The 13,838-nt window shown below is 37.0% G+C and overlaps 1 protein-coding gene across 2 annotated transcripts in view; it reads left to right on the plus strand.

The window, feature by feature from the left end:
• The window catches only part of LOC125231064 (SH2 domain-containing protein 4B-like), a 119,001-nt gene that overhangs the window by 65,452 nt on the left and 39,711 nt on the right, over positions 1-13,838 (plus strand). Inside the window, exon 1 of one of the 2 annotated variants that reach the window (XM_048136407.1) lies at positions 1,011-1,079. The exons of the other annotated variant lie outside the window; for it this stretch is intronic. The gene's annotated coding sequence lies outside the window, so the exon portion shown is untranslated. Of the gene's footprint in view, positions 1-1,010; positions 1,080-13,838 lie in introns of those variants that run through there. 2 annotated transcript variants of the gene reach the window in all.

Raw genomic sequence — 13,838 nt, forward strand, 5'->3', positions numbered from 1 at the left:
GCCTTATATTTTTGTTACTAGCTTTTGCCCGCGGCTTCGCTCGCGTTATATTCGAAAATTGCGGAATGCTCCATACAAACTTCCACACCCCATTTTAGGGAAGTGGGGGTTAGAAAGAGACAAAAAGTAGCCTATGTCACTCTCCATCCCTTCAACTATCTCCACTTAAAAAAATCACGTCAATTCATCGCTCCGTTTTGCCGTGAAAGACGGACAAACAAACAGACACACACACTTTCCCATTTATAATATTAGTATGGAAGTATGGATTAGCATGGATTTATCAGGATATAAATAGGTACCTAATTGGATCGATTATTATTTAGCCTTTTTTTATTTGTATTTTTTTATTATTTTTTTTTTAACTGTTCAAATACTCTTTATTGGTTATTCCAAGAAAATACAACATTTTAATAAAAGGTAACTTAAATTAAATATTTACAAATAAATTAACTATTAAACCCCCCTCCTCCTTTTTTTTATTTGTATTTATATTTGTTGTTTTTATATTTGATATCGTTAGTAGGTACCTTATGCTGCGATAGGTATCGGTACTACAGTTTTTATAAGAATGTTTTTGACATTTAACACTTAAATTCGCAAATAATGTGTATCAATAACAATAAATAACGGCGATGGAAGAACAATAACAGTTTTTTTTACTGAACAGGTTTCACAAAAACTTTGAATTTATGAAAACGGCTCAGTAAAAAACCGTTATTGTTATATCAGTAGGATTGTTTGTCCGCATCAGTTACCAAATAATCTGGATTTTAAAATTCAAGTATCAAAATTGTACAAGTACATCAAAAGTTCATTGACTTAAGCTGCACCGCACGATCAACTTCACATCACAGTATCACAAACTCACATCACAGCAAACTTAAACTTTATGTTACTCAAGTTAAAGTAGTTTATGTAACTCCGTTTTAAAGTGAGACACGATATTGCGATAGTAATGGCCGACATGTGATATTTATGTAGCACACGTGTTTTGTTTTTTTTTGCAGCGAACAGCGACTTCACGCGTCGAGAATATTAAGGATACAATCTGTACTATAAGTAGTACACGGCATAAAGTAGATATCATGTGTGTACAGGGTATTACAACAATCACTGAAAACCTGAGGTCCCCCATAGCTAGGGTCATACCATAGATTAAATATAAGAAGATTGGAAGCTCCGATGGCAGTCGCTTTCGTAAAAAGTGTAAAAACTAGTGACGCCAAATCTTGGGATTAGTTGTCAAAACGGACCCAGGCTTCCATGAGCCATGGCAAATGCCGGGATAACTCAAGGATGATGATATCAACACTTACCTAGTATTCTGAATGTTGTCATACAAAAGTGACTGAATGGTTGACACGTGCCAAGCGTTTTACATATTATAGACGGCCCCTATAAATGTCTACTGTTTTTTGCCAGGCTGTACATGCCATGAGTATAGTGCCTACATGAAGCAATATGAATATGTCAGACCGGTAACTCGATCCTTTGTTTGATGGTGATAAAAAATGGCCGCTATACTTGTACGATAATTGTACAGTGTACACTACGTGTTGGTAGCGTTGATGACCTGCCGGAAAACATACTACAATATTCTTCAAAGAGTTGAATGATTATTAACATTTAATCATTGTTACATAATGCATAAACGAAGTTAACGAAGACAGTTCATATTTTAATTTTTTTCACTTTTTAGTATGTATATTATATGTACAATACTCATGTCACAATAACAAAAAAATCAGGCCTTGTGTATGGAAATTTCCACACCAAGGTTTATATTGTTCTTAAGAGTGCAAAACTAGACCACATTTTAAGACCGGTAACTAGATATTACTCCTTTGTACGGTGCGGAAGATATATCCATTTATTTTTGATATCGACTTTACACAGTACAAATTACCATAACCAAACCGACTTGAGCACTTTCCCAAAAACTATATTTAGAAAAGAAACCGACACAAATTAAAAACGCAAGTGAATCCTCCGAAAGTAAAATTCGCAAAACAATAGAATATCGCGAACCTCGTAACATCTGTAACCTCTAATTTGTTTGTGTAACCCACTTTCGAACGTTTTGTTTCCCGCGTCAGCCATCTGACGTCTGTCATTGTGACATTTCTTTGTTTTTAAAATTGCGGGTTGGCGGGACAAAGGCGCGACCTTAAGTTTAAGAAGATGGTTGTCAGAACGATTTTATTGTTATGTGGACTTTTACTTTTATATATCATAGTTTGATAGGCATCATAAGCATTGTTATTTAAGATATATAACGTAATTTGGAGACATTACAGACCCACAATAATGTTAAAAGATACTTTGGCGAATTTAAAATGTTCTCAATAAGTAACACTTTATATATAATAATATATTTATTATTTTGAACGGTCGGTCGTATAATTTTTTTAAGCACATGGAAAAATTTACTGAAATATTTAAAGCAAACTGCCGACTTCCTGATTCTAATTTTAGTTATTTGATTTGTTTCCTATATAAAGTTTTGTTTTGCTTGAAGAATTATGACTTCGGAAACTGAAGTATATCAGTAATTATAATATCGAACACAGATCGAATAACTATTCTGCGTGCGAATCAGGCACTCTTTCGAACAGCACAAATAGAGAAGTTTAATGTTCAGAGAATAATCGCTCTTCTAAGTGTTGCCCAAGGGCATACAAGATAAATAATAACTGTGTTGAGCACATCACATCTTTGCATTCGCATAGCGCCTAATCGATATGCTGACATAGACCAGGAAAAATAGCTTGACCTGGACATAATTCGATAACCGTAATTTTCTTTTTCTGTCGTATAAAGTATCATTAGTGATAGTTAAAATACAAATTATTAATCAAATTAGGGTTCTGATTCAATTTAAAAAAAAATAAAAACGAACTTTGAATATTTTTTGATTTTATAACTAAAGTATTAAATGTAATCCGGAAAAAGTGCTTGTATTATGTTGTGACACCTGCATTTCATATAAAAACATCTAATTTTTATAAATAATTCATACAGAACTATCATTTATAAAGAAGGTTTAGTAAGTTACACATTTTCAGGCGTATTTCACTAGAAAATATTGTTAACCGTAATCCTGCAATTTATTATGAATATAATATTACGTGTGTTGATAAATTATTAAAACTTATACCAATACTTTTGGCGCTTGTTCAAAATCTTAAATATTGATAATTTTAGGAAAGGAAAAATACCTAACTAAATTGAAAGATGGTAAATTTTGCCGTTAATATATTCTTAGTACTATACGAAATCAATTAAACAACAAATATGTAAGATTCATTACTTAATTGATATTTTTCTTACTTGCGCTTTAATATGAACGTTATTACCTGCAGAATAAGGTCGTGCACAGAGTAGGTATAGCTAGTATAGTAGTAGCGGGAACGGGCGGCGAGTCGTCAACACGTGTTTCATATCAAGGGCGCCGCGTTTTCAAAACGCTTCGATAACAAATATTTCACCGTCCAGTATAAGAGAGCTCCCTTATTACAAGTGACAAAAGTCATACAAATCAATTAGTCCGATAGGTCACGTTAAACTGGTCAAGTCGTTAGCTCAATAATAGTACCTATCGAGCTTGACGAGATGCTTGGATCACAACAACGTAATATGTATGAAAGCTTGCGGCGCTTAAGACTGTATTCTTTCGAGTCGTGTGTAACGTATTTTGGCGAGGCAAATTTGAAGCACAGTGCGTGTCTGTCTCACTCACTCTTACGGTAAACCTAATGAACTGTTTCACTTTCAGAGGATTTTGAAGTAATTTGGGTAATATGACATTGTCGCGGTGAGGTCTTTCCGGTACAAATTTATCGGTGGATCTTTTCGGATTTGTGGATGATGAGCCGATGCGATGTCGCTTCATTTTGAAGTGTCGACTCTCGCGAGGGAGTTCTTAGAGGACCGCGAGGAGCGCGTGTGACTGTTGAGTTTTTGAATGATTTGAAGTTTGTGAATGATTTTATTTTGTGTGTATTTGTGTGGGCATGAGGTGTTTGTGTTGCGAGAGTCAAATCAATAATATGAGTGGTACAAATTTTATTAGGGGGCCTCATGTGTGAGAAACTCAACACTCGAATGCTGCGTAACAATGCGAGCCGAAATCGCCTAATCGGAAGTGTCCGACTTGGTATCGACTAATCTATACACGTTGTAACATGAGAAACCAGAAATCAAAACCTGGTTTCTGGTATCTAGTACCCGGTAACCGGTAACCGGTAACCGATAACCGGTAACCGGTATCCGGTATCCTGTATCCTGTATCCGGTATCCGGTAACCGGTATCCGGTAACCGGTATCCGGTATCCGGTAACCGGTATCCGGTAACCGGTAACCGGTATCCGGTAACCGGTATCCGGTATCCGGTAACCGGTACCCGGTAACCGGTATCCGGTAACCGGTATCCGGTAACCGGTATCCGGTAACCGGTATCCGGTAACCGGTATCCGGTAACCGGTAACCGGTGACGGGTCTCCGGTATTCGGTGACCGGTAACCGGTAACCAGTAACCAATGACCGTTAACCGGTATCCGGTAAACGGTGACCGGTAACCGGTAGACGGTAACCGGTATCCGGTAAACGGTAGACAGTAACCGGTAACCAGCATCCGATATACGGTATCCGATATCCGGTTTCCCGTGTTCGGTTTCCCGTTTCTGGTTTGGTTTTGGTTTTAGTTTTAGTTCTGTTAGTTTAAACAAAAACAAAACTGAAAACGAAAACGGAAACCGAAACGGGAATGGAAACGAAAACCGAAATCGAAACCGAAACCAAGACCAAAACCGAAACCGAAAAAAATATTTAAGTTCCTAGAAGTAAAGAGTGACAGAGATAGCACTATAATCATTTAAGTTCCTGGTAGTAAAGAGTGACAGAGATAGCACTCATGTTAGTCAAACTCGTGGTATGTGCACTTCCCGTACACAGTAAAGAGTGACAGAGATAGCACTATAATCATTTAAGTTCCTGGTAGTAAAGAGTGACAGAGATAGCACTGTAATAATAAAATTTATGTTCCTGGTAGTAAAGAGTGACAGAGATAGCACTATCATAATTAAAGTTCCTGGTAGTAAAGAGTGATAGAGATAGCACTCATGTTAGTCAAACTCGTGGTATGTGCACTTCCCGCACACAGTAAGGAGTGACAGAGATAGCACTATAATAATTTAAGGTCCTGGTAGTAAAGAGTGACAGAGATAGCACTATAACAATTTAAGTTCCTGATAGTAAAGAGTGACAGAGAATAGAGATAGCACTATAATAATTTAAGTTCCTGGTAGTAAAGAGTGACAGAGATAGCATTTTTGTTATTTAAATTTCTGTTAGTAAAGAGTGACAGAGATAGCACTATTGTTATTTAAATTTCTGTTAGTAAAGACGTAAAGAGTGACAGAGATATCACTCACGTTGGTCAAAGACGTGGTTTATGGACTACTATTTGGACCCCCCAATGTCACGCTTTTTAATCCTTTAACATGGATTGTCACATTTAGTATGACGTAATATATGAATGACGCCTAAAGATTGAGAGAGACAGCAATATTGTTCTTCAAATTCGTGGTAGTGAGAACAGGGTGCGTAGCCGAATGGCACAAACGCTCACGAAACGAAACGCTAGTAGATATCTATCTCTATCGCTCTTGCGTATTGGCGCGACAGAGCCAGACTGCGTTTCGTTTTCGTTTCGCGTCGGAGAAATGGCATTCGGCTACGGGGCCTGAACAGAGACAGCACTATGTATCGCGCGGCCGCCGACTACGCAAGTCGCCGCGTAATTATAATAACCGTTCGGCTCCTTTTTAGATCGTGTACAGTCAACAACACAGCTGGCAAGACAAAGTGCCAAAAATATGTATAGAGTATTTTATTTCCTGTACAAGTGTTGGTACTTGGTACATTAAGGTATGTGTATACATATATTTGGCACTTTATCTTTATTCACAGCTGAGTTGCTGACTGTACCAATAACGATCAACTATGAACTTTTGTGGTTTGTTTTAAATAGTTCTATGCAGATATAGATTAGAATACCTATTCTATCGGTACTTTTTGTATAGGTTATTATAATAACTGGACAAAATAATTATAATCAGTGCCGGCGCACTCCGCGATCACGATTCTTTCGCCGAGCTACAAGGCCTTGATATATAGGATGTATTATTTTATCAGCAACAAAAATATGTGATGATATTGAATTAAGGCAAAACAAGACATATAAACGCTCTCCATTATTTCCTCCCTGGTTTATGAAGCTAGAACAATGATTTTTAACACATACGAAATTCGTACACTGAAATAAAGTGATGATACTATAAATATACTCGACATTCAAAGTCGATAATCTAGTGACGTGAGAAGTTATTGATATAACAGAATTTTGCACAAAATTTTGCAGAATTTTGCCCTTTGATGTTGAAAATGCCGCCACTCTATAAAACAAACAGACCGCACACGAGCAGCCGACATTAAATTCTATTTCACGGCGCGAAGGTCGAAAGCCGCGCCCGCACCTGGGCGTAGGTAGCGAGATCGGGTGCACGTGCGCTTACCTTTGAAATCGCCGACACACAGGTGTCGCCGTTCGCCCTCTCTTTTCATTTATGTTTCTGTTTCAATCGGTTAGCCGTATGCCGGCCGGCAATAAAGGTTGTTTTTTTAACCGACTTCAAAAAAAGTAGGAGGTTCTCAATTCGACTGAATGTTTTTTAGGGTTCCGTAGTCAACTAGGAATCCTTATAGTTTCCCCCTGTCTGTCTGTCTGTCCGTCCGTCCGCGGATAATCTCAGTAACCGTAAGCACTAGAAAGCTGAAATTTGGTACCAATGTATCAATCACGCCAACAAAGTGCAAAAATAAAAAATGGAAAAAAATGTTTTATTAGGGTACCCCCCTACATGTAAAGTGGGGGCTGATTTTTTTTTTCATTCCAACCCCAACGTATGATATATTGTTGGATAGGTATTTAAAAATGAATAAGGGTTTACTAAGATCGTTTTTTGATAATATTAATATTTTCGGAAATAATCGCTCCTAAAGAAAAAAAAAGTGCGTCCCCCCCCCTCTAACTTTTGAACCATATGTTTAAAAAATATGAAAAAAATCACAAAAGTAGAACTTTATAAAGACTTTCTAGGAAAATTGTTTTGAACTTGATAGGTTCAGTAGTTTTTGAGAAAAATACTGAAAACTACGGAACCCTACACTGAGCGTGGCCCGACACGCTCTTGGCCGGTTTTTGATCATATTAATATTTTCGGAAATAATCGCTCCTAAAGGAAAAAAAGTGCGTCCCCCCCCTCTATATTTTGAACCTTATGTTTAAAAAAATATGAAAAAAGATCAAAAAAGTAGAACTTTATAAAGACTTTCTAGGAAAATTGTTTTGAGAAAAATACGATAAACTACGGAACCCTACACTGAGCGTGGACCGACACGCTCTTGGTCGGTTTTTTTGTTACTCGATATCTCCGAGAATCGTGGACCGATTTTCAAATTATTTTTTTAATCGAACGGGTATAACCCCGAGATGGTCCTATTGGCACCAAGTCCCAGGCGGCGCGGCGCGCGCACGCCGCCGCCACGCCGCCTGGGGCGCGTCTTACGTCCTTCCTATACAAAATGTACTGAGGAGACGATTTTTGAATTACACTCAGGTGGCGTGGCGCGGACGTCCGTCCGCGCCCCGAGACACGCGACGCTCTGGTGTGGCCGGTACCTTACGTCCCTAACCTATTAACCGATCCGCCGCGGTGACGCGGCCGGTGCGCGGCGCGCTCTCCCAGGCCCGCGCCCCGCGCGCTCCCCCGCCCCGCGACAGCCGCTCTACGACAACTTTGCACCCTTTTAAATTACTGACATTTACAGTTTCTTAAGCGCGACCTTCACAGTATTAATTTTGATAAAATCATGATTATAGTACACAAAAACCTGGTCTTAAGCAAAAAAATCTCAGTTACAATTTATACCTACTGAGAAATTCATGTTTATTTAAGCGTTAAAAATATATGTTTAAGATCGGTGTTAAATGTCTATATATACTTAATACAATGCAAATTGATATATATATCATGGTCACCATTTTTACCTACCTAGATATTCACATTAAATGAAAACGGTAAAAAAAGTACACAATCAGATTTATTTTCTGCGTAATATCGCTAATAACTGATCGCATCTGAGTGCACCACAAAGTTAATCTAACAAAGTTTTCGGTTAACTATTTTGCTGTTAGCGAAAAGTGGGATAATGTACTTTATCTCATGATTTTTATAAGATATGAATACGATCGTCTTTTTTTTTATCTATGTACATAATTACTATTTGATGCTTAATAATAATACCCAATAAAATATCAAAAAGGACGAGTTATTGAATTATGTCCAGGGTACCTTACTTTTACTCCACTAACATTTCAACATCCCGTCATAATCATCCAATTTAAAGCCATATGCGGCTAACTTTTGCGTCCGGTAAACCGGTCGGGACTGGCCAATGTATGCCAACCTTTAGGGCCGTGTGACCGACTGTTTCGCCGTAAAATTTAAAAGTAACATAAAAATGCATGACGGCGTTTTTAGCGCCTCTCAGCGATAATTGGCACACTTTTTAGTAGGTTGCTTTGGTTGCTTGACCTTTATGCCTATTTGTGTTGTACTTTAGATTAATCAAGAGCACCACACGGACATAAATATTTTTTTGAGAGACACGCGTATTTTTAGAGTTAATGTAAAAACTCTTCATGGCCGTTCGTGACTACAAATATCACTTATATCACCATATCTGATCGCATTGAATTAAGTACCATGTCGATGTAACTTAAGTGTGTTTCTTTTTAATAGCACAACGTTCTTTTAATGCGACAAGGTACTCAGTTTATCGTGAGTTATGCCTGTTTGAATATAAAGTGTATGTAAACGGAAACTCGATCTGATCGTGGTCTGCATAGTAAAGAGTTGTGAATTAAAATAAAATCGAGATTTCAGAGTAAGGATGTTATGGGACGTGTCTGGAGATACTAAGGACAATAGAAGAAGGGAGGAGAGGAACGCGAATTTGCATTGCTGCTCTTTGCGTAAGACCCCGTGTTGGATACGTACAAATTCGAATTAAATTCTCCGTGTAGGTAGGTACTCATAAAAGATAAGTACCTACTATATCAAGGTTTTGAAGTCTCTAATAAAAAATCACTGAAAATTCCCAGGGTATTGGTATTTTTTCTGTGAGTTTCATACGTAATAGTCCAAAGCCGTTAATTGCTCGTTGAAGATTTTTAATTATGTAATGTTCGTCACATTACCGTCTTGTACTGCCCTGTCCTCAATGAACCGTGGTTTAGTAAGGTTATGCTGAACAAGTACTACTTATATTTACGAAAGTAAAACTATTACATAGGTATTCACATAAAAAGCCCAGTTCGTTATCAAAAAACATAATAAGGTTTGCATTGTTGATAAAATAAACAGGCTTCATAATCATACTGCCATCTTCACGATATGCATCTTTTATTGTTAGCAAGAATTGGGGCTATGAACCAGTTATATTGTAATAAGCTGGTGACATATTGTTACGAAACACTTATGCGGGTTAGTCAAGTGTGTTTTGACAATGTGCCTTTGCACGTGACTAAGACTGAACTGAAATCTGAATGGTGAAAGCGTAGGTCTTTCAAATAAATGTGTGTGGATGCAAATTCTAGTTTACACTACATTTTCGCAAATAAATTTCTTTATCTTTATATAAGACAAAAAGTAGCCTATATCACTCTCCATCCCTTCAACTATCTGCACCTAAAAAATCACGTCGATTCGTCGCTCCGTTTTGCTGTGAAAGACGGATAAACAAACAGACACACACACTTTCCCATTTATAATATTAGTATGGATAGTATGGATTACCTAAGTCCTTATGAGTAATATCTCGATATTTACCACTGGTTCTGTAATATACAAAATCACCGTAAGATACATATGAAATGATCTCACTTATTTATAAGCATGGCGTGGCCTTAGTTTTTCTTTTGGAAATCTTGGAATGTAAGATTAGGTGGTTCTACTGCTCAGAAGTGAGCAGACGGTTCCTATCACAAAAGCATCATATTTATCCTCCGATTCACACAAAACTATGGCACCAAAAACTCTATATGTAGTATTTTAGGTATCAGTTATATGTATTTAAAAACCTCCATTTTTGAAAAAGCCCATTTAAGTTTTTTCACCACACCAACAGAACTGTTAAAGACTTACTTTGCTATTTTCATAGTGTTGGTGTGGTGAAAAACTTTGTGTTTCACTCGGTGGCAAAATTTGTTTAACCTACGTGCCTTGAAACCCTCGCAACGCTCAAGATTCCACATTCTGAAATTCAATATTCGAATCTTTCGCTTGCTCGGGTATCAATTTTGGCACGTGCGGTTAAACAACAACTTTGCCCCCTTGTAAAACAAATAACTATTGTTGCCACACCAAGTACAGGCCGCTTTTGAGTAGCTTCTCTCGAAATTTTAACAATCTTACTATAAATCTTCAATTAGTATCTACAATAGACTGTATTCCGTAACCTCGGCACCGGCGTTTGAGTTTGACAGTGAATGGCGAGTGCCCTTGACTGCGCCTGCGCGTCCGACGCTTTCTTTGCCGCGCTGCTATTCACAATGGACTACTCAAGCAAAACAATTAAGTATGGTCTCTGATGTAAAAGTATACCCCAAATGCTGCAACTTGATATGTTATATGGGTGTTTTGTTACTTCACGGCGTGGCAACGAATAGGTTAAGACACAGGGTGTTAAAGTCATAATCGGATGCCATCCAATTAGGAGATTTTATCTTCTTCCTGACATCTTCCCGTTGTTCTGCCTGGTCAGATAAAGTTAAGTGAAAGGCAGTTAACAATCTTTTCAGACGTATCCTTGATAGCATTTTTTGAGAGTTATTTATTTTAAGAACTCTATTCTTATTACTCTCTTATATTACTAATTAATTTAATTGAAATCTCAATCAATGCTGGCACAGCCTCCTAAGGACCAAGGTCCTACCTATAGTACTTATTCAGTTCGATGAAATTTAAATAATATTCAATTGGAACAGAGTCGCATTTGTTTTGTTTCGTTAAATTTTCAAACAAAACCAAAATCAATTCTATTCCCTGGACTAAAGGTTCATATTTCAGTGGCAAATTCTGGATTTTTCATTTGTATGGCTGGGCCTTAGGAGGATAGAAAAAAATGTCGTTTTACTGTGTTGTGTGGTTTCACTTCTGCTATCCGATTTGTGCTTCTGACAGTTCATAGACATCATCTAGTTTTGACGTTGAAGAGTTTCTGGTAATCTTGGTATCCCTAAACGTCCCAGCAATCAGAATAACGCTTCCTTGCACAATGCAATGCGCGGGAGTGGATGACGTCACGTCATGCATTTGTTTAATGATGTACGCGTCGTTTCGCAAAAGGTCGGCAGTCATTTGTTTAGGCGTGAGTTTGACAAATTATTCAGAGTTAGATAAATGGTGTAGGTCTTGAAATTTATAGAGAAGTTGAAGACATAATGGATGATCACTCATACAGAGGTAAATTACTGTGGAGTTGTGTTCATGGTGAGGTTATCGAAATAGTTGTTAACTTAGCTTGGTAACACACACTTGGTACACAACTCTACACTGAGAGAAATTTGCACTGTGAATTTAACAAGTTCGACTTGTTGCGGTTTATCCGTTTGAATCAGCCAAACGTATGTTTAAAACAATATGTGTCAGGTTGTTTTTATAAAATAGACTTGTTGATTCAAATATATTGCCGATTCAAATGACAAGTAGCTTGTGGTTTGAACCAAAGAGCACGTAGGCGCTATTTTAACCCTTAAATGCATATTGTTGCCATTTGGCTACAATGCATGTATTTTTTAATAAACTAGCCAAAATATAAGCTGGACTTTTTTATTTATTTTTCTTAGATCTGTAGGATCATCATCCAGTTTTTTCACACTTTTCCGCCATTTTTTCTTAAATGGTTGGAAATAATGTTTTTATTTAAGAAAAAATGGCGGAAAAGTGTAAAAAAACTGGATGATGGTGATTTTTAGTACATGATTCAGGCAGATTTTTTCAGAGTTAGTAACTATTTTATGTTTAATCATTTTATCATAGGGGTTTCTCAAATAGTGTACCTTTTTAATAGTAGTAAAAGTTTTCTTATAAATTTTACTAGTAATTATATATTTATATAAGTAATATTTAGCCTATTTTACTTCTAACACTGATTTAGTATTAAAATCGATGTTAAATATTTTTTTATTATTTTTCCTAGAGTCAGAAAACCATTGTCTATCACATTATTAATTTCTAGTTAAAAGAAAAAAATCATGCATTTAAGGGTTAACCAAAAAACTTGTTGAACGAACATGAAAACTGGTTGTATTTTCTCTCAGTGTAGGGAACTTGCCTGTACTTAAAAGAATTCAAGAAACAGATAATTATAAGAAATATATGGACAGTAGAAATCGTTTTGACAGTTCTTAAAAATAAGCTGATATTTTACTAGCAGGAATTCTACGGTGTCAGATATGAGATACTTTTGTTACGCACGCACGCACTTTTGAAGCTAAGTACTAATAGATACACCAACCATGATAATACAAGGCAATTGTTAGAAGTGAACACGCCTAGATCTCAGTCACGACATTTTAGTCACCTTCACTTTTAAACTATTGCCACCCATAATATCTAGCCAATTTTCAAAATGGCGTATGCGTCTTAAATGAAAGGAATTTACATACTTATATGTGTTTTTGGAAACGAGATAAATAGTGAAGCTTTTGTGCTGAGGTTCTTTTGAGAACATTTTTTTTGTAGTCTCATAAATACCAATGTGCTTGTAGTACTCATAAATCCCAATAGTACAAATTCAATGAGAGTGACCTGCGGACCGATTTTTGAGTCTCACGCGTTCGAATTCAGAAAATTGTCACTAAAAATAATAGGCAAGTCACCATTTTCAACCGGTATTTTAGTGACAGTGAGACTCAAAAATCGGCCCCCATCAGATTTAGAAATTAAAAAAATCCTTAGAAGATGCGAAGAAAATTGTCTACTTATAGATGATAAATTTCTGACAGATATGGAATCTTATGGAATGGATTAGTGTGTCGCCAATCTGTGATGAGCGTATTTTGTTAACAAATTAGAACCAGAATTTGTCATTCTGACATCTCACTAGGTACAGATGTGTGAAATGATTTTACTTCGTATCTTTACGGAAACGTACGAACGTGTCATGCTATTTCAGTCAGTCTCAGTACAAAGACTACTGACATTGACTGAACTAGCATGACAAATACGAACGTTTCCGTAAAAATACGAAGGACAATCATTTTGCGCTACATCTGTACATCTTATAGCACCACTTGACTATAAACTTGTACGATCAAAATACAATAAGGTTTGTGACTTGAGTACTCCAGGGCTGTACAGCTTGCACTGCGCCACAGAACTGGTTTGATTGTGTCGCAAGCGCAGTCACGACTCCTTTGTCAGTTCAGTACGAGCCTACTCGAGTCAGGACTGTTAAACTATGTTCTTGCCACTCTAGTACAGCCAAACACATACATAACTCCGTATAGACAGATAAAGTCTAAGAAAAAAACGTACCTCAGTACCATACAGAAAAAGGTACGGTGGCCTAGATGGCATTACACCTTTGGGGTACGCTCAGCTAGATGGCGCTAATATTAATATTTGACATTTTAAAACATATCAAGCTAAGAATATGGGTGAAATTGTCAAAACTGAGGTTCAAAAGTTTTAAGCCTGTGTCATCAA

This window comes from Leguminivora glycinivorella, chromosome 11, assembly GCF_023078275.1.
Source record: "Leguminivora glycinivorella isolate SPB_JAAS2020 chromosome 11, LegGlyc_1.1, whole genome shotgun sequence".
Taxonomy (NCBI): Eukaryota; Metazoa; Arthropoda; class Insecta; order Lepidoptera; family Tortricidae; genus Leguminivora; species Leguminivora glycinivorella.